We start from the raw sequence: 22,441 nt of genomic DNA on the forward strand, positions 1-22,441 counted from the left end.
TTTATTTGATACCATTGAAATATTTAGATCCTCTGGTCTACAATATTCATGAGGATTTTATGACATGCATCACACAAGTGGGAAGACAACCAGGATTAATTTCTTTGGGAAACCATATTCTACTTTGTAACTGTGAATTTTGTAATATAGATAGATAGATAGATAGATAGATAGATAGATAGTCACTTTCTCCAGACCTATTTTTTCGAATGGTCTTCATTTTTTTCATGTTTGTCATTTGACTTAATTAGAAAGTCCTGAACAAAAGAAAATATTTTCCTCTAAGCTTCCTTACTACATAAAATGATATTGTACCCTAACTCAAATGAATCGCTTGCATACAAGATAGAATGGGAACCTTAGTAGAAGGTTTTGTTGGGATTTTATCACCTCACCTGTGTAAAGTTGTACAACATTGCAACATGTTTTTAAAGTATACTTTTTAATGTGTGTCAGAGGACACATTCACTTTCCCTAGAGCAAGAACACACTATTTTAGTTCTTAGCATCAAAATATGTTTGGTGATAGAGAAAATGTGGAATTAAGTACTGAAAGGATGAAAACCTTGAAAAAGTACCTAGTTTGGCGTGACTGTTCTCTTTCTAAGATTTGTCCCAATACATATTAATGAGTCCCAAATTACTTTGTCTGTGTACAGCCCCAGAGCTCCTTAGCCCAGCATGAAGCACAATAATATCAGTCACACAGCCCTGATTCACTGTGTTTGTGTGAATCAGAGCTATACACCTGAATCAAATTAAGCCATTTAAAAACCTTTAGTAGATTTTCCAAACTATAACTAAGAGCAGGTGAGTGCCTCTCTGGCAGTAGTAAACTGATATATGAGTTTTAGAAGTTATTGATGACGCTTTTCCTTATATTCCTTGTGGAGAGAAGAGTTGAAAGTAAGAGTTCGTGGGCAAAGAATAAAAGGATGATCCGTGGCAGTGTTTCAGGACATGCCTGTCCTTCCCAAACAATCATGACTTACCTTTCCAATAAGTCATGTCTTTATCAGCAGCTAGCTAGAAAAGTTTACCTTGACATATTTGATAATAATATGTCTTAAAAAATAAATAATGGTAAATTAACAATGTCTGGAGCATTTACTGACTCTCTTAAGATAACTGCCATTCACTCCAAAAATATTATTAAACACCTTCTAGAATGTAAATCAGAGAACAGTAACATTACATTTCCTGAAGCCTAAAAATAAACTAAAGCAATGACCTCTAGATGGTTATTAGTCCTGGAACTTATTCTATGCTAAGTGCAACTGCTATTATTTTGCATTCAGTGGAAAAAGTATATATTCTTTCTTATTAAAAATTTCAAATTTCTATTAGTTGTGTCATTTTTTTTTGTTTTGAGAGATTTGATGATCTAAGAACTATCCCACATGCTTGTAATCCCTAGTCACACATAAACATTAATTTATGTTTATAATCTTTACCAAAGTCAAATGCAGGGTCACATTTTATTTTTCAGAATTTAATGAACTGAAGGATGCACTTAAATTAATATACATACGTATTGGTCCATAAAATTTAGCCAATATATATTATGAAATAAAACAAATTCGATAGCTTTAGGTACAGTGATTAAGTTGTCTTCTCTTCTGGCTAATGTCCTTTATGAAGAGGATTTATTATTTAACAATAAATAACGTTCAAAATACACTAACATTACAGTTAAATCTGGCCTGCTTTTTTTCAATTATGCTACGTTAAGAACACTGCTAATGCAATCTTAATTTAAAAAGAGAGACAATAAATAAGTGCAGGAAGTTATGAATTGAGAGCACACAAGTTGACAGGATAGAGTTAAGCTCACTGTGCAGAAATACTGACAATTGTTTCTATTTTGTGCGTTTTAGATCAGCCCATGCTATATTTAGTAGTGACATTTAATTCTTGGGTTGACAATATTTTTTCTGGCTATGCATTTCTGCCCTGAGTAAGACAAGGAAACAGGAACACATCACTCTCATCCTCTTCAGACAATTCCCCTGAAGCTTTATTTATATTGGGTTGGATTCAAAATTGCTCTCAACATTTTAAGGATTGTCTTGTTCTAGTCTAACTTATGGATCTATATTCTTGCTTTATTTCTTTACCTCTCTACAAAACCTATTCTATAAATGCTTTCTTCTTGGGACTTTAACACTAATTATATAATTTGGTTTAATGTACCCTAATTGATAAATAAGGTGGGTCCCTATGACATTTGTGTAAGTGCTTCTATCGATATTTTTCCTGCTCTCTCTAATAGGTGTTTTGTGTCCAGTTCCATAAAGATATAGATAGAAGTAAGTACAGAGGGTGAAACTAAATTTTTATTGTAATTATATCTATAATAAAATTGCTCCAAATTTCCATTTCTCCATAAACCATATTAGTATACATGATGTTAAATATTAAAGATATCACACATATTTCAGCTGTCTGAAAAAGTATGAACTTATACATGTGTCTGCTGCTGTTGTGGTATAGCTGCTGCCTAGTGGACACTTTATGTCTCCTGGCTCTAGATAGTGAAGAGAACAGATGTATTGGAGGGAAGAAAAACTGAGTCCAAACTCTGAGAAAGAAATTTATAAAGCTTAAGCTAAAGTAGTGCAGATGAAAAGAATTGATAGATGTAAGGAATACAATTGACAAGCAAAGGACTGTTAGCTTGTAAGAAATGAGTAAATGGAAGAATCAGATTATAAACTTTTTTTCTTCTTTTGCTTATATTGGTGGGTGCTGGTTCATTGCTTAAATAGGGAAGTTAAAAAAAATTGATGAGTTTCTTTGGTATATGAGATAGAACAGGATAACTTTAGCTTCAGGCACACTGAAATGAATGTGACTCTATGGCGATAGTCAGGGGGTGGCTATAAATAAACTACAGATTAGGAAATCAAGATGTAGATATGAGTCTGTTACACAAATTTTGAAGATATCAACAACTAATATGATATTTGAAACCATGGAAGTGAATCATACAATCTAGCATGACTGCAAAGAGAGGAGGGGAAATGCACTGATAGAGAAGTAGTACATTTAATATTTTAGCATTCCAAATAAACCGTTCTAAGATAATACTCTGAGGTACATCTCATTTGTCTAGCTTCAGGTAGTTGGGATGTCTCTGTGTCTAGATAATGATTTATAACAGAAATTATTAGCCATTATTGTGTGTCATAATAATTTGCAGAGAGATACACTCCTGGTTCTCATCACTGTGGACTTTTAATCAGGAGAATTTTGATACATTGCCATATTTGCCAATAATAGTTTTATACTTACCCAGGCAATTTTACAAGGAGCTCAAATTTAAAACTTTAATTAATAATGGCTTAATTTATAGTAATACATGCATATATTATATATAATTTTTATTTCATTATTTTAATTACCTTTACATTCAGTTATTTATAACTAATTATACCAAGCATTTATCTTTTATCTCTGAGAGTATAATCAACATTCTTCACCTATAGAATATATATAGAATAAGGGCAACCTGGTGGTGGATGTGGTGTGGTAGCGTACCTCTTAAAATATGTGAACCTATAACTCTGAATCATATACAGTATTGTGAACAAAATTTACCTCAATAAAAAAATATACAAAAGATTCAGAATTCCAAAAATTATCTTGAAAAACAACAAAGTTGGAGGACTCATTCTCCAAAATTACAAATTAACTACAAAGTGATAGTAATCAAGATAATGTGATACTACCATGACAACAGACATATAGACAAATGGAAAGGACTTTGGGAGTTCAGAAGTAAACCCTTACATTTATGGTGAGTTGGTTTTGACAAGAATGCTGGCATAGTTCAAAAGGGAAATAATTGTCTTCTCAACAAATGATGTGGGGACAACTGGATATCCAAATGTCAAAGAAGGAATTCTGACATCTACTCATACCAGATGCAAAAATCAACTTAAAACACATAGCAATGCATAAAAATGTTCAAAGTTAAATGTGAACAAAAAAATCTATAGAAGTTTTAGAAGAAACTGTTGGTTAAATCTTTCGATCTTAGATTAATCATGGCTAATGGTTTCTTAGATGAGACATGAAAAGATCAACAGAGGACAAAATAGATAAACTGGACTTTATAAAAATTAAAACCATGCATGTGTCAAAAGGTTATCAACCAGAAAGGAAAAAAGACAACCCACAGATTGGGAGAAAATGTTTGTAAATCACATTTCTGATGAAGGAATTGTATTCAGAATATAATTTCTTAGAATTCAATAATATGAAAACAAATAACCCAATCCAAATATGAGAAAAGAATTTGAAAACACATTTCTCTAAAGCAGGTATGTAAATGGCCAACAAGTATGTGAAAAGATTAATGCCCAACAGCATTAGTTACTAGGAAAATGCAAATCAAAACCATAGTAAGTTACCACTTGACATACACTAGATGACTAAATAAAAAAGACAGACATCAAAAAGGGTTGGCAAGGAAGCAGAAAAGTGGAACCCTCTACTTTGTTGCTGTGTTATAAAATGCCACTTGGAAAAGTTTGATAGTTCATTTAATATTTAAACACAAAGCTATTATATTATCAGTGATCCATTCCCAGGCATATTCCCAGGAGAAAAAAACAAAAACAAATGTCCACGCAAAATCATGTACATAAATTTTTGTAGCAATGCTATTTATAATAGTCACAAAAATGGATACAACCCAAATACCCATCAACTAATGAATAAACAAAATGCGGTATATCAAATACAGAAAATAAACAAAAAACTCCTCAGAAATATTGTCTTTCTTTTGTTCCAAGTTAATGCTTTTAAATGTTTAATGTTTTGTGTCTCAAGGTAAAATACTGAATCTATATGTATACACACACACAGACACACACACACACACAGGTGGGGGGAGGGGGGGAGAGAGAGAGAGAGAGAGAGAGAGAGAGAGAGAGAGAGAGAGAGAAGATTGACAAAGAGACCACTTTCAACAAATAGGAAGATTGGATTAACATTTATTTTGCATATGTTTCATATTATTTATACATCTTATACTCAAGGGGCATTTTTCACTTGAATCCACTAGGTGGCATTACAAACTGTACTGTTTTAATAATTCATTTATTAAACACTTAATAAAAATGTGTAATAAAGCACCTGTTCATAATTTCAAATAATTTGAGTTGGGTCTCTTGGTATTATTTTTTGATATTGATATTATAATACTTTCATTAAAATTAGAATTAATCAAAAGTTTTATTGAAAAATCTATAAAGTTAAGTGTGTGTATAATGCTGAAGGACCTAGGTTGGGGACATTCTTTTAATGTAGCCTTATTCTCCCCAAATACCTTTAAATTCTCACAGACTTTATATTTCAAAATCCTACCTGCTGTGTTGGTATTGTCTTAAAGGAAAGAAAAATATGAATATAGGTTAGATAGCTAAACATTGAGAACATTTATTAATGCACATTGGCATGGTTAACTTCAGGCTGATCTGATAAAAAAAAAAGTTTGATTCCCATTTCTACTTAAAACTGTCAGACATTCAGACTGTGTCTGCTTGAAACCATAAGATTAGAGTTAAGAATCACCTGAGGAGCAATTTTATTCAGATATCCAGTTGAAATAATTCCCTCTCCCCAATAGGATTGAATTTTGGTTTAGGATTTCATAGAGATTATTTCTGTAATACTCTCCCGGTCTGGAGAATGAATGTCAAGTTTGTTGCATGTGATTAGAAAGAGAGGAGGATTTGGAGAATAGACACTAGGGGTAAAGTGAATAGAAAAATGGGACTATATGTTTGGAAATATGGTCTTTTAAGAATATATGGAAGCTTCACAATAGTACTTCCATACCTAGTAATTGCATTTCTGCATCTGCAGAGAGGTGGAAATTGAGATGAGGAAAGGCACAGAGAGACCCAAGTTATGTATGCTGGCAAGAAATTAATGTGAAAAGAGCTGAAATAAAATCAGCTTGTGTATGAAGGAAGTGGTTTTAGATATGCCATTCAGTATACATGAACATTTTACTTAGACATACCAAACTATGTAAGTTATAAATACTATCTATATTTTTTCATGTCTCATCTGGTTAGAAAATTTACATTTATTTAGTAAGGAAAAGAGTATGACACAGAAGTTAATGCTATATTTAAAGTAATTGCCTTGGGCCTCCCCTGGTGGCGCAGTGGTTGAGCGCTGGGCTGCAAGGCTGCCCGCAGCCTCTGCAGTGCCGGTTCCATCCCCGGCCACCAGCGAGGGTCCCACATGGCGCGCAGACCCCTCTTGCCGCCCACTGCTCCCCTCAGCAGTGTACTTCGTCAGTCTGCCTATTCTGTTCCCTGCTCTGGCTCTGGTGAATCCTCTCATCCTTCTGTGCTTCTGACTATACCCAGTGCTTGTATAAATAAATAAATAAATCTTAAAAAAAATAAAAAAAATCAAGTAATTGCCTTTATATAGTTAAACTAATAAAATTACTCCCATTTTAATATTATTCTTCTGGATCTAAGTGGAACACAGAAAACTGAAACTGGATGAATAGAAGAATGTGTGGATGAGTGGTAGATAAAACTATTTGCTTTGCAGAAGTGTGATAGAAGTAGAGGTGATAGATAAACATGGAAAACCCAAAAAAAAGAAGTAGCATATTTTAAAACCCAATTCACCCCCCAAAAAACAACCTGCCCCAAATCATCTCGACAAGTATTTGTAACAAAAAATTAGTAACAGTAATGAACACATTCATAGTACAGAACAGTAAAGATCATATCCCAACTCATTTATGAAACTAGGACCACTATTACCCATACCTGATAGTAATAATGCAAGGAAAAAATACCTTCAATGTAATCTCACACTCACAGTTTTACATTTCTAAACCTTAAATGAAATATTAACAAATTAAATACAGGAAACATATTAAATAGGTCAACCCATTATGATCCTTTTATACTATGCCAGAGACTCCAAGAATAAAATTCAGAATAAAAGTGACCAATGAAATCCACAAAAACAACTATATGACAATGTTAATGTTGAAAAATAACACTGGATAATGTTTGCCCTCCATTTATGATAAAAAGAAAACTATTATCAAGCTAGAAATAGGAACTTGATTCATACTTAAGTGCATTTTAAATTTCTAGTCCTTTCAATATCTGTTTACTTGAATAAATCATCTAATCTTTTTTCAACAATTTTGTAATATAATATGTTTACAAAGTAATTTAAATATATACTATGGCACCTCACTTAATCCTTACAATAACATAATGGATTATACAAAACATTTTAATTAGTGCCAGTAAGACTAGGACAGTGATGCTACAATAAGTCCAATATTAAAATTGAAATGTATTTAGGGCCTCCCTGGTGGCGCAGAGGTTGAGCACTGGGTTGTGAAGCTGCCCGCAGCCTCTGCAGCGCCAGTTCGATCCCCGGCCACTGGGTGAGGGTCCCACATGGCATGCGGACCTCTCCTGCCGTGCCCGCTGCTCCCCTCAGCAGTATACTTCGTCAGTCTGCCTGTTCTGTTCCCTGCTCTGGCTCTGGTGGATTCTCTCACCCTCCCGTGCTTCTGACTGTACCCAGTGCTTGTATAAATAAATAATCTTTAAAAAAGATGAAATGTATTTAGAATTTATATATAATGAGTCCTCCTGAAAGTTCTTTTGAGAAATCTAATCTCATCTTTTCAGAATTTAAAACCATGGATTTGCTAAGTACTCAAATTCAAATCCATATATGTGATTTAATGTAGAAAGGAATAGCTACATTTTTATCCTTTTCATTAAGTACAAATGCCCAATGTCTAATAGGAAGAGATAAAAAGGAAAGAGTGCCTGAGTCCTTGTCACATGTCAGCATTGTCTGCAGCTTTGTACTAATTGAGTGGCAACTTTGTGAAGGAAAGATTGTGAAAGATAAAATAATGAAAACTTATATTGACAATATTGAGGTGATGGATCCAAATTCTCCATCTTCATTATGTGAGGGATGCAAGTATCACTGTGATACAAAATGTGTAGAATTTGAAGTTTTTAGAAAATTGGGAAGCTACTGTCAAATTTAAGCCCAGGAAACTTAGAAAACAAAGGAGTATTTATCCCCCTTTCTGCTTAGGGTGCATTTTAATTACATGGACTTAAGATCAAGTAAGAATGTTTACATAGTCATGTTTGATAGGCCAAATATAAAGATATTCCAAAGTTTTTCTGAAAAAAATATAGTTTTTATATATTATTTGCAGGTCAAGATCCTAGGAGGAAATAGCAGAACATTTCTGGAAATTAGTATTTAGAAGAGTAATTCTTGATTTGTGCATTAAAAGTTTTAGTGAAGCAAAAAGCATGAGAATTTTTTTCATAAAAATTATACAATTATAATCACACATTCAAGTCAAACAGACCTAATAGGTGATCAAACCATCAATGTCAAATTATTCCTTAACAGCCACACTTGAAACAGACACTAAGGTGATATATACATAGATATGAAATCCATTTTCACTTCTCCAACATTTTTTAACTTACAATAAAGTTGGTGTGTTTCCATGTCAAATACACAAAAGAAATAAGTATTTTGATTTTTAGGTCAATAATTCAAAATAATTTATAATATTAAGCTTATTCTTTGCAACAATACTTTGGAAATACAAAAATATCATTGTGCAAATTCTCAGAAAAAATTCTTGGTTATTACAATCATTCTTGATCCAACTATTTACTTTCATAACTCAATAAGAATTATTTTACATCTTTTTCATTAAATCAAACAATATGTTTTCTTTCTTTTACATGCCAAACTCCTAGTACAACTAAAATTTTCTGCTGTCAATCTGTACAGGAGAGAAAGAAGTATATCATTATGTTTCATTATGTAATATTAAAGAAAATATATTATTATAAAAAAATATAAAACTTTATATTATATTTAATAAATTATTTAAGTTTAGATATAATTATATTTAATATGTATCTGGCTATAAAGCTTTTCAATACTAATTTAATTCTCAAGCTGTATGTACCTCTAAAAATGAAAATACATAATATGAAATACACCTATGAAAAGAACCCATCAAAATTTATACTTAAACTGAATTCAAGGAACTGAAATGAAGACTATTTGGGGGTATATATTCAATCATTATATTCAGCCTTTTTTTTTACAGAATATAAAATCTCATTATCATTGAATAAACTGTCCCCCACTTGCCTACTACATTTTTTTACATTATCTTTTGTTCTCACAAAAACTGTGTGATACTGAAACATTTGCCTACTTCCTGATGGTTACATTTTGTTATTCACTGATATATGCTTAAATCTTTCACAGTATGAATGAATATAAAAGCAACATAAAAACATTCCTGGTATTGTAGTAAATACTTTCTTTGAATCATTCCATATAATCCTCTCCATAACCACACAGAGGGCTATTTTTGCTGTTTCTCTTTCTAGATGAAGAAACTTAGTCCTGCAACTTGTTCAAAGTTATGCAATTTTTAAAGGCATAAGAAAATGTCATGCCACCTTATTTTATATGTGAAGATTTAATATGGTGATTTTTGAAAGTCTATTTGAAAATACTTATCAAAAATACTGATTTTAACGAGTGACTGACACAATTAGCAAAAATCATGTTTCTTTTTTCCTGCCATGAAAGTATAGACTATAAAGAGACAAAGTTTATGGGGCGCAGCGTTTGAGCACTGGGTTGTGAAGCTGCCCCGGCACCGGTTCGATCCCTGGCTGCTCCCTGGCCACCAGAGGAGGATCCTGCATGGCACGCAGACCCCTTCTGCCGCCTGCTGCTCCCCTCAGCAGTGTACTTCGGTCCTTCTGCCTGTTCTTCTCCCCGCTCTGATTCTGGTGAATTCTCTCACCCTCCCGCGCTTCTGACTGTACCCAGAGCTTGCATAAATAAATAAATAAATCTTTTAAAAAAATAAAATAAAGAGACGAAGTTTAGACCATATGTTGAATTATCCATAAGGAAAATTAGTGGGAATAAAATAGAGAGTAACATTCTGCTTCTGAAATCTGGTTGCTTGCTCCAAAGTCACAAAACTAAGAGGCCACTAGGAGATTGCATTTAATCTTCCTTAAAAGTTTTTTTCATTGTGCTTCAGAGAAAAGAGGGTTAGGTTTATAAATTAATTACTGACTTATTCATTCGCTCTAAATCTGCAGTTGGGTCATATAGTCCAGAAAGTGTAAAAGTACATGGATATGATATCAGAGTTGCCAAAATGTGGAACAACTCAGAGCTGAAAACATGTAGGAAAAAAAAAATGCTGAATCAATAAGATGATAGAGGTGGAACAAAAGAATATAATTGAGTAGAACTATAGATTTAACCAAGATTATACAAATGGTATTAGTGAGAACAGTATCAACTGGTCTTGGTAGTTTTCTTCAATAATTCTATTTTATTTTTTAAATAGTATAGTAAAATTATCTTATTGCATCTTTATGGGCAGGAAACAATTCTCAGCTAAATATTTATATATTCTCAGCAGAGTTCTAGTAATCCTGTGCATTATGATTCTTTGGGAACTAATCAGCTAAACTCTCTTGAGCCAGATCGCCAGATAACTTATATTGTTAGATATTATGTGGATAATAATGACTATTAAAGCTCTTGAAAAAGACCTAACAGAGGATTTAAAAATATTTCTTTTTAGGAATTGCTACAATGAAATGTAGCTTATCAGTTCATATTACTAGATTCTGATAACTACCCTAGATTTACTTAGCTAGCTGAAATTCAAACTGTGTGAGCTTCTAGAGTTATTCTTCTATATGTTAAGTTTGCAAACTTTATTTTGGAGTACATATTTTTATAACCCTCTTAATATTGAGGGTCATTTAATATTGAGGGTCAAATGGTTGCTATAATAACACAGCCCTGTGACCAGAGTTTAAAATCATATTAAATAAAGGGTTTTTTCCCCAAGAAACAAATGTTTTGATATGTGCTTTCTTTTCACACATTTTAATGCTTAAAATAAACAGTATACTCAAATATCTAAAATATACCTGTAAACTATCCAGTCTATCATTTTATCTAAACCAATTCATTTTTTGAAGATTTATTTATGCATAAAACAGTTGGGGTACAGGCTAGATGTGTGGAGGGTGAGAGGATTCACCAGAGACAGAGTGGGGAAGAAAACAGGCAGATTGACAGAAATACACTACTGAGGGGAGCAGCGGGCAAATCAGAAGAGGTCTGCTGTGCCATGTGGGTAGCTCCCTGGCGGGGGATTGAATTGGCGCTGCAGAGACTGTGGATAGCTTCATAGGTTGAGTCTTAACCCTTGCGCCACCAGGGAGACCCTAAACAAATTCCTTTAAATAAAGCCATTTGCTCATCATAATTATGGCAATGCTAACCTTTGATATTAACTACCAGCAAGATAAGCAGCATCATGTTTTGACCTATTAGAAAATAAGCATCTTACACCAAAAGTATGAACTACTCATTTATATATATATACATATATATATTCTTTAAGATTTATTTATTTATACAAGCACTGGGTACAGTCAGAAGCGCAGGAGGGTGAGAGAATTCACCAAAGCCAGAGCGGAGAGCAGAACAAGCAGACTAACGAAGAAGTACACTGCTGAGGGGAGCAGAGGGCGCCACAGGAGAGGTCTGCGCACCATGTGGGACCCTCGCTAGCCGCGGGGAATGGAACCGCTGCTACAGAGGCTGCGGGCAGCTTTGCAATCCAGCGCTCAACCGCTGCGCCACCGGGGCATTATATATTCTTTCTTTGCTTGACTGCTTTCATTCCTAAGATCAACATTATAAATATTTAATACATATATTATTATTTTTTCAACCACTTATTGAGTAATTAGTATCCAGTGTTCCTATAGTTGCTACTCATGGCCTCACATAATTAACATTTTGGTAGTAGAGACAGGAAATCAGCAGATTAACAATAAGTATATTATATGATATGCTGTAAGGTAGTGCTAAGCGCCTGTAGAAAAATGAAGCCAGCTAAAAGAGCAATAAATGATAGAGGAGGAATAGGCTCTTAGTAGATTAAGTAGCTGGGCCACCTTAACAGGTAATGAAAATATCACATTATTACCTGGGGAATATATTTACATGCAGAAGAAATACCATGTACAGAAGCCCTATGTACAAAAAATATTTGTATGTTGTGAGTAGTGACAAGAAAGGTACAGTGCCTGGAATATATTGAAAGAGCAAAAGTGAAGTCAGAGACTAATCAAAGACCAAATTATGCAAATGTTTGTCACTGAGTAGTCAATAGCTTAGTTTTTATTCCAAGGGGATGAAATTCTATTGAGGAATTACATGTAGCTATTTCAGAATTATTTTTTGCAAAATATTATACCAAATGGGAATTAGAATAAGTTAATCAATGAATCAAAAAGGAATTTACTTAATTCATTCATATAAACAATTTAAGATATTTCTAGGTGTATATTGGCAGGGGTAAGATGGAACTACTTGCTGTGCAATCATTCAGAGAGTTAGCATTACAAAGACTATGTGACCTTCAAAACATGTATTACAAAGTTGCTAAAGCATTTTCATCTAGTTGGCAAAAGAAGAGAGTGTCTGAAGGATCTCATATAAAAGCCTATTTCATGAGCCAGGTCTAGAACTAGTAAAAATCACTGCTCCCACAGTCCAATAGCTAGAACTCATCCACATGGCCATGCCTAATTAAATTATGAAAAATAATGTAACTGTGTGCCCAGAGGGAGAAAAAAAATGTGTGTAAAGTTGATATTTCTGCCATATCAATATTTTAGATTTCCTGACATCTTATTATAACCAGTATTTTCTGAATATTGAGCAATATTTTGTTGGATTTCAATATTGCATTAACTGGATTGAGATATATTTTTATGTAATAAGTGCAGTCATTTAAAATTTAGAATATGAAGAATTTTGATAAATGAATGCACAAATATGTAGCCACTATTTCAAAGACTATTTCTGTGATCCCAAAAATCTCCCTCCTGGTGTTTATGTAGGTGCACAAACCTTTCCCACCTGCAGACAATCATCTGGTTTCTCTCACTATAATAAATTTTAGAATTCCACGTATATGACATCATCGAATATGTAGGGCTTTTTTTAATCTGGCTTCTCTCAACACGATATTTTTCATCCAAGCTTTTATATGTCTCAGTAATTTGTTCAGTTTTAGGACTGAATAGTATTCCACTACATACACAGACCAGCTTAACTATTCTCTTACATGATAGAAACATATTTTCAGTTTTTACATTTATGAATTATGTTATTAAAAGACTTTGATGGGCAAGATTTCATGTGCAAATGTGTTTTAGTTTCTATTGGGTAATAATCTAGGTTTGCATTGCTGGGTAATATTCTCACTAACATTTGATACTAGAGGTTGTTTAATTGCTTGCTTTTTCTTAATATAATCTATTCTAGAAGATGAACAATGGCATCTCATTATGAGTTCAATGTTTTTGGCTGATGACTAAAAACTTTATTAACTCATTCAAATAAATGAACTATACAGGTTCATATTAAATATTTCCTATTTTCTAATATAAACTATCAATTTCCCTCAGAATGCTGCTTTAATTTACCAATATATCATTATGTTCATTTTTCTTTATCTCAAATATCTTAGGTTTAAATCATATGTTTGACTGTGGCCTACATTTTACCTGCACTGATATATAAGAGAACATCTTTCTTCCTCCCTATCATTCACATCACTATATACATATTTAGTGATCTGATGAATTTAACATTTAATTATACTTTCTATTCTTTTATTTTTTTACTCTTTATTATCTTTATTTGCCTGTATCAATTTTTAGTTTCTTATTCCAAAATAATACATGTCTATTATGAAGTGAAAAACAGGCAAGTACACATAATAAAATTAAATTTACACAAATCCCCACACAGCCAAAAAAGGAATTACAATTTGACCTTTGCTATGCCACCTAAAAATAATTTTATATATTCATAGATGAATTTTTTTTTAGTTACACTTATAGATTTTAGTTACATTAATTAAATTATACCTGTAATAGATTGTTTTTTGGTTTTAATAACTTATTTGTTTATATATTTTACATCATATTTCTTTTGTTTTTACAGTGTTTGCTTTATTTTCTCAGGTGTAGTCCCCATAAAGTTTCTACCAATTTACCTGTGCACCATCACCATAGTCCCTGTGCTCTTCCTGCCCTTGTTTCGATCCCTTTCCCTCCCCTGTAGAATGTCTCTGATTTATAGTTCTCTGTTTGTTATTTTTTTATTGTTATAATTATTTTTTCCTTGATCCCTTGTATGGTTCCCCTATATTCCTCCTATAAGTGAAACACATCCAATATTTTTCTTTTTCCTTCCGGCTTATTTCATTGAGCATAATCTCTTCTAGCTCCATCCACGTTGCTGTAAATGGCATTAGTTTATATTTTTGATTTCTGAATAATATTCCATTTTGTATATATACCACATCTTCTTGATCCAGTCGTCTATTTTTGGGCATTTGGGTTGAATCCAAGTCTTACCTATTATAAATAGCGCTGCAATAAACATACGGGTGCAGGTATCCTTTTGAATTATTGTTTTTGCGTCCTTTGGATAGATCCCTAGGAGTGGAATTGCTGTGTTATATGGTAGCTCCATTTTTTGTAATCTAAGGAACCTCCAGACAGCTTTCCATTGTGGATGGACCAGTTTGCATTCCCACCAGCAATGTAGGAGAGTTCCTTTTTCACCATATCCTCGCCAACATTTGTTGTTGCTAGTTTTTTAAATATACTTTCTATTATTTTCATCTATTTTACTAAAGTGTTGGCTATAACCTACTATATAGATTTCCTGAATGACTAAGGAGTACTGTATGAACTCTATGCTAAGATGAAAGGGTAAAAAAAATGAAAAGAAAGCTTTGCACATGGAGTAAAATTTTAAGTTCATAGGTTTCATTTCTGCAATTGTTAAGTCAGGAAAGGCAAAATTAGAGTGGTGTAAAATCTCCAAAACATTATTTAAAACATTTCTTTCCTGCTCATGCTATCTCCTCACTGTAAGAAGGTAAGGGATTTCTACTCCTATTGGCCACTGAGAGTCTTAAACTGATGATGGAGTCATATTGGCCTTGAATATCCACAGAATGAAAGGAGAGTTCAGAAGGATGCATCTGCCCTATGCTCACAGTACTGAATCCTGGAACTATTAATACTTTGCAAAAGCACCAAAGATTACCATATTAATATACTAGCTGCCACTTAACTAGAAACCTAGCAACAGCAGTTTTATTTTAATTTTCCTTTTGCAAATATTAGAAAATCTTCTCAAAAATGGCTAAATATTTTAGATATCAATTCCTCTGTGACTTGATCACAGATAAACTCTGAAATAGTTTCAATTTTTATTTTCGTACAATTGATCTTATATTCTGATATCACATAATTATAGCTTCATCGATTTTGATTTTGTAATTTTTAGGAGACTTGTGCTAGGAAAGATAGCTTCAGATATTTTTGTCAATTGTAAATGAAGTGGATTTAAAAAATTTTCAATTATCTAGGCAATATTGTGACTATAAATTTTTATTATATCAATCAAGCTTTTCAAGAATAAAGATCTTATATAATATTATTAATTTCTTTCATGGTAAGAGAGAAGGATTAGAAAATAATTATACACAGTGCAAGTGAATTTCTATTAATAAAACTGACAGTAGGAAATTGAGATTTCTGCTTTGTGTAACTTGCAAATGATTATTTTCTAATCTCAAAAGTAAGGCTAGGTTATACTTCTTGAACTACTTGTTATAATTTCATTAATCATCTTTTGTTTTGGCCAAACATTGTGACAAAAATGTTTAGCATTAACCATTTGCTGCAGAAATAAAAGAGGATGTTATAATTGCTTAAGTTTGGTACTATCTGAAATAAAATACAATCTGACTGTACTATGTTTCTGACATTTTTTGTAGTAGCCAGTTGAATTTAATAACAATAACACAATGTTTACCAGATCATTTTAAAAACAATTAATAGAAACTATTACAAAACATTTGCATGAGTATAATTTTAGTTGCCAAGATAAAAAATCTTATTTGCTGTTATTTTTACAATATTTAACCACTAACTACCGAGGATTAGACATTTTTATATATACACTTGGTTTATTTTTATCCATACATGTTAAAACTAAGTTTGAAAGAAAGATATCACTGGTATGATTGCAAATGCATTTAAAAAAATTAAGTAGTTCTTAAAATGTATAATCTTATTGCATATTGTTACAGATTTAAATAAATTAGTATTAGAAAAAGACAAATAGAACAAGATGGCTTTAAAGAGAATCAGGGCCTCCCAGGTGACGCAGCGGTAGAGCGCTGAGCTGCCAAGCTGCCCGCAGCCTTTGCAGCGCCGGTTAGATCCTTGGCCACCTGGCGAGGGTCCCACATGGCGCACAGACCTCTCCTGCCCGGCCCACTGTTCCCCTCAGCAGTGTACTTCATCAGTCTGCCTGATCTGCTCCCTGCTCTGGCTCTGGTAAATTCTCTCACCCTCCTGCGCTTCTGACTGTACCCAGTGCTTGTATAAATAAATAAATAAATCTTTAAAAAGAATCACTCAACTCTACATAAAATGCTTTCTTCTCTTGGTAAAGGATTATTTTCAATTATTTAGGCAATATTGAGCCTATAAACTTTAATTGCGTCAAGTCATTTTCTAACCAGATTAAATAAAATATATATTTCCTGATTATGTCTTTATTAAATTGTTTTAGTGGGGGGGGTCTTCACTTTTCACCACTAATAAAATGTTAGCAATAAAAAAATGACCAATATCCTTATCTTATATTGATTACACAAAAGCTTATTAGTTTGATAGACAATGAAGTAATGCACTTAGCATTTTTATCTGTAAAATGTAATTAAATATGATTTTGAAAATGTTAATTACTTTTTCTCAATTTTTCCTTTTATTTGGACGACTACATTATATATACTTGTATTTATACATTACAAAACAATGTACATGCTTTACTCTTGGCATTGTTTGAAAAATGCTGTCAAAATACTGACAAAGATGTGGAACAACGGTGTTTCCCTAACAATAAATTAAAAAATAGTCTTCCACGTGAAGATTGTACTAAAAAGGAAAAATTATTCTTGATATTATGTATATTTTAAATGAATCTTTTAAACATATGTTCATAATCTATATTTTATAGCACTATATTTTTACTATTAATATGTAAATTTTATAAAATATCTTTACAACAATTCTCTAAGTATTATTGGGGAGTAATTTCATTGTGTGGGCTTGAGTATGTTAGAAAGAGATGGTCACAAGGATAGCAATAAATCAATGGAACTCACTGCAGGAACTTTCAAGATGACTTCATCTTCTGCCTTTATATTTATTTTATAAAAATGTTAATCATTTAGTGGTATAAAAGTTAAAGAATCCATAAAGCAGCTCAAATAAAAGTTGTTTTAGGAATGTCAGAAGATACATCATTAGTTCTTTGGTCACAAACTAATTATTGGTTGATTTAAGAAAGGCTGAATGAATGCGGTGGTGCCTAGGCAACGGATGCTGCCACTGTTAGCATCTGACCTCTTGTGAAAACACAGAACTCTGCCATGAGCAAATATTAGCAATGATATTATAAAGGCTTCTTCAGGGTGGCTAAATCTTGTTTGTAGACATCGTGACACAGATATGTTATAACTGCATTTCAAATGAGCTCTTTCTTCATTGTGTAGTTTAATTGGAGCTGGAAAGTATCCAGAAGATTACAATCAATATTGTTTCACCTAACTTTTTTTTAATCAAGTAATAACACATTTGTTTTGGGAATACCACATGGTAGGGTACCACCAGCAAATGTGTTTTGTACATCCAAAGGTAAATAAAGTTTAGATTATAATTACAAACTATTATTTGACCTTGTTATGAAATGCATCTACTTAAAGAAGTACTAATTTATTCAAATTGGCCATTCTTTAATTATACACTGGTTTATAGTTTTCTTTTCCCTGTATCTTTTGGTTTGGAATGATTGAAAACTATCCTCTTTCTGAAACCACCAACTGGAAATCAAGAACTTTATAACAACTTCAGAGAAGTTCTTCTGGTCTTTGTTCCTTGTCTCCTGAATTATTTAGTTTTCTTTGTTTCCAAAAGACTGGAGACATTAAAATTTCCAAGAATTATAACTCAAGGGTATAAGCAATTAAGATTATAACCCTGTGACAACTCTGTGACAGTCAGTCACAGAGATAACTTGTGATAACCAAGTTCTATAGAGAAATATTTTGCTCTTCTATGAGTCCCAGACCTCTGCCCCTATTCAGTAGGGAGGAGATCCAGAATATGGACCTCTGTCCGTTGCCCCTCCAGAATGAGGATCTTGACATAGACAGAGGAGGGAATTGTTACCAGACTGATGACCATAAATTCCTTGTCCTTGCCTCGTTCATTTTTGCTCTGCTACTTTTTATCTTTTTTTTTTCAGCCAAAAATAGAAAAACAGGCTAACTAGTTGAAACCAAGATGGGTGTAGAAGTAAAATAATGGTTATGCCACAGCCTCTTTATCTTAGTAAAAAGCATCCCCACTGGCACCGTAACAGATCAGGTGAAAACCTGAAGAAAAAAGGGGCATGAATGCCATTCATAGAAAACCCTGTCTATTTCTCTGAAATCCTCTGATGCAGACCATTTAACCTCTTTCCTTTCTAAGTAGTCCCCCATATAAGTTCCTGATTGTTCCCAACTTGGGGATGTGGACTTGTGAGAGCAATTGGCCATCTTCTCAGGATAGCGAGCTCCTGATTAAACCTAATTCCCTTCCATCACTCTGATCTTCCAAGTTTTGACTTATGAGCAGCAAGCAGCCAACCCCCCCCCCAAGCCCCTGTAACAAATCTGCATGCATTTTATAGAAACCGATATACACCAGGGCATAATATATTAGCATTATCAAAAGTTAAAATATGAAAAGTTTTATTATGATTTTGGCTGCTTAACTAAGCAAAAGAAATCAGCATTAACCTTATTTATTTTCTGGGTTTTTATACCTTCCTTATAATATGAAAAGAATCATAGAAGTAAAGTTTTTATCTTTCTAAGTTCAAATATCTTAAAAATAGAGAATATAAGCTGTGTACTTAGAATAGGTATCAATGTACGAATACATTTTGGAGATGAAATATGGTACCTGGGAATTTCATTTCAAGGAAAATGCCCTAGAGCAGAGCAAATCAGAGAAAGTCATATGCAAAATGTGGTATGATTTGACCTGAGTGGCAGATCCTGGTGTACGAGTCCAGGCTTCTCTCCCCATTGTATGCCCACTTTAAGGGCTTTATAGGAACAAGTGCCAGATGAACAATATTATTTGTTCTCAACCACCCAGTATGATAACTTATCATGACCACGCTACAGCCATTAGGCCCATTGAGAAGGCATTTACTTAGTTCTGAGCATTCAGTGTGACACTGGGGACCAATGTGATTTAATATATAGCCATTCTTCAGTCAATAATGTCCACCATGAGGGTTATTCTGTTTCCCTTACTCTATGCCCAAAATGATAGCATTATATTTTGATTGATTATCTATAGACACATAATGCTATAAGCGTCCTCTCTAGTGACTTAAATTGACACTTTTTTCCCTCTCTTTCAAATTTTCCCATCATGTACTCTGAAACTCCAATCTTCCCATGATTGATAAACTCCCTACCTCCCACTCTTAACTGCCAATAGGTTCTCCTTTGAGAATATCCATTTCCTACAGCCTACATATTGTCTCACCCTCAACCCTAAGGCACCTTGCAGAAAATATCTTTTCCTTTAATAAAACTCTTGCTTCTCTGAGACTCATTCTACTAAGTTTTACTACTTTCTACTCCTCTGTATTTCTTCAGGCCATTTAATCCATCCATACTTCGATTTTTCCTTTTTTTTTTTTTTTTTTTTAAAGATTTATTTATTTATTTATACAAGCACTGGGTACAGTCAGAAGCGCGGGAGGGTGAGAGAATCCACCAGAGCCAGAGCGGGGAGCAGAGCAGGCAGAACGACCGAAGTACACTGCTGAGGGGAGCAGCGGGCGGCAGGAGAGGTCTGCGCGCCATGTGGGACCCTCCTCCGGTGGCCGGGGAGCAGCCGGGGATCGAACCGGCGCTGCAAGGCTGCGGGCAGCTTGGCAACCCCGCACTCAACCGCTGCGCCACCAGGGAGGCCCTCGATTTTTCCTTTAATCAGCACTGTCTTCTGTTAGCGCTTGACTTTCTTAAAGCACTAGTTTCATCCTTTTAACTGTTCTTTTCAGATTTTTGAGATGATATAAATTCCTCCTGAAAATTATGAAACCCAGTGCCTTATAAAGAAAATGGATTGAATTTAGGTTATTACAAGAAATCCATTAGTTTGGGAACAGATGTTAGATGTTCTGTTAAAACTTACACAGTTTTATAGACATATCAGGAATCCATAGGTTTCTTATTTTTGGTTGAACTTAAAATTAAAGTTGAAAAAAATGCTTTTATTATTCCCATAAAAATATCTCTGCCCCCATACAAATGTTATTGCAAACTTACAAATTTAAGTAATTATGTATAGAACCCTGTTAGTTTAAGATAGAAATGATGGGGTTTTGTTCATGGCTCTCCTCACATAAGGACTAAATAATTTGAATTTCCAAGCAGCAAATCTTAGCTTGCTATCAATTGCCTCTAAAGTAGATTTTTATATCTAGTGAAATACTTTTTCTGTGTAATGATTGATTTGTTATAGAATTTCTCAACAGAGGAAATTTTGAGTTCAATGTACTATGCTTTTGTAAGTGTGCACAAAACATAAAATGCAACTAAAATGGTTCAATAACCAACCATTCAAGAACATAAAAAATAATTTTTAAGACATAAATATAACCATGATTCTTCTCTAAAACTTACAGTTTCTTGGATGTGCTTTGAAATGGACAGACTGGAAAACTGGACCAAAAAAAAAAAATCTAAAGAGGATAAATATTAGTCTAACCCAATTAGAAAAATAAAGAAGTATAGAAATATAATTAGACTTAGATATTTATAATTTCATAATAACTATTAAATATAAAGCCTAGCTAATAAATAGAAGATAAACAATAAAAATAATAGAATCAAACAGAAAAAAGAGGAAATTTCAAATACAACAAAAATACCGGGCTTTCCTGGTGGCACAGGAGGTTAAGCACAGCACTGTGAAGCTATCCGCAGCCTCTGCAGCATGAGTTCCATCCCCAGCCAGCCAGGGAGCAATCCACATGGCAAAGCAGACCTCTCCTGTCATGCCCGCTGCTACCTTCAGCAGCATGTTTCGGTTTCGGTCAGGGTCAGTCAGCTTATTCTGTTCCCCGCTCTGCTTCTGGTGAATCCTCTCACACCCCACACCTCTGGCCTGTACCCCAGTTCTTGCATGCATAAATAAATAAATCTTAAAAAAAAACGAGTGAAAAATAAAAAATACTTGACATAATTTATAAGGATTATGCACATCTTAAGAAAATGTATGTACAAAAGAATCTAGCATAGCTTAAAGAAAGAAACTTGTGTTTTATGATAATTGAAATGCTATAGTTTGATTGAAGTTGGACCCTCAAATATTGGTTATTAACCAGAACTCTCCTCCAGGTTTCCATTGGCAATTGTTTAAAAGAAGTATCATTAGATAAAGAGATCACCAGGTGAAAAATCCCAGTTTGTATTGAATTAAGATATTCTGAACACTCTAAAAAGCATAAAAGCAATTTTAGTTCTTTTAAGATATTTTTTAACATATATCTAATATTGGAGAGCTACTAATACTTGCCAGTCAGGGAACAATGATTCCACTTAAAAACCCTTATATTTAAATATCTCTAAACAGTAAAGCATTCCACATTAAGGAAAATTATGCAAACAAACAACACAACACATCAGTGTGTTCATAACAAAAGAACATGGGTGATGGAAGATGAGAAAGCCAAGTGGCAGGATATGCTCTTACCATATGGAGAAAAATAAATAAAAATCCACTGTTTTTCCCTCATATGAGTGTTCTCTCCCTTTTAGACTAATCTTAAGCAAAATCTCACCCAAAAAGATGTTTCTCATTCTTTAGTCTATACAAGGGGTTATTGTGTTCCCATAGTAACTTTCTTTTTCTTTTTAAGATTTATTTATTTTTATACCAAAGCTGGGGTACAGGCCAGAGGCACGGGAGGGTGAGAGGGTTCACTAGAGACAGAGTGGGGAACGAAACAGGCAGACAACGAAAAACACTGCAGTAGCGTCACAGGAGAGGTCTGCCATGCCATGTGGGTAGCTCCCTTGCTGTCCAGGACCTGAACCCACACTGCAGAGGCTGTGGACAGCTTCACAGCACTATGCTCAACCCACTGT

This window comes from Talpa occidentalis, unplaced genomic scaffold, assembly GCF_014898055.3.
Source record: "Talpa occidentalis isolate TD23 unplaced genomic scaffold, MPIMG_talOcc4v2.1 talOcc4.16, whole genome shotgun sequence".
NCBI classification, from domain to species: Eukaryota; Metazoa; Chordata; class Mammalia; order Eulipotyphla; family Talpidae; genus Talpa; species Talpa occidentalis.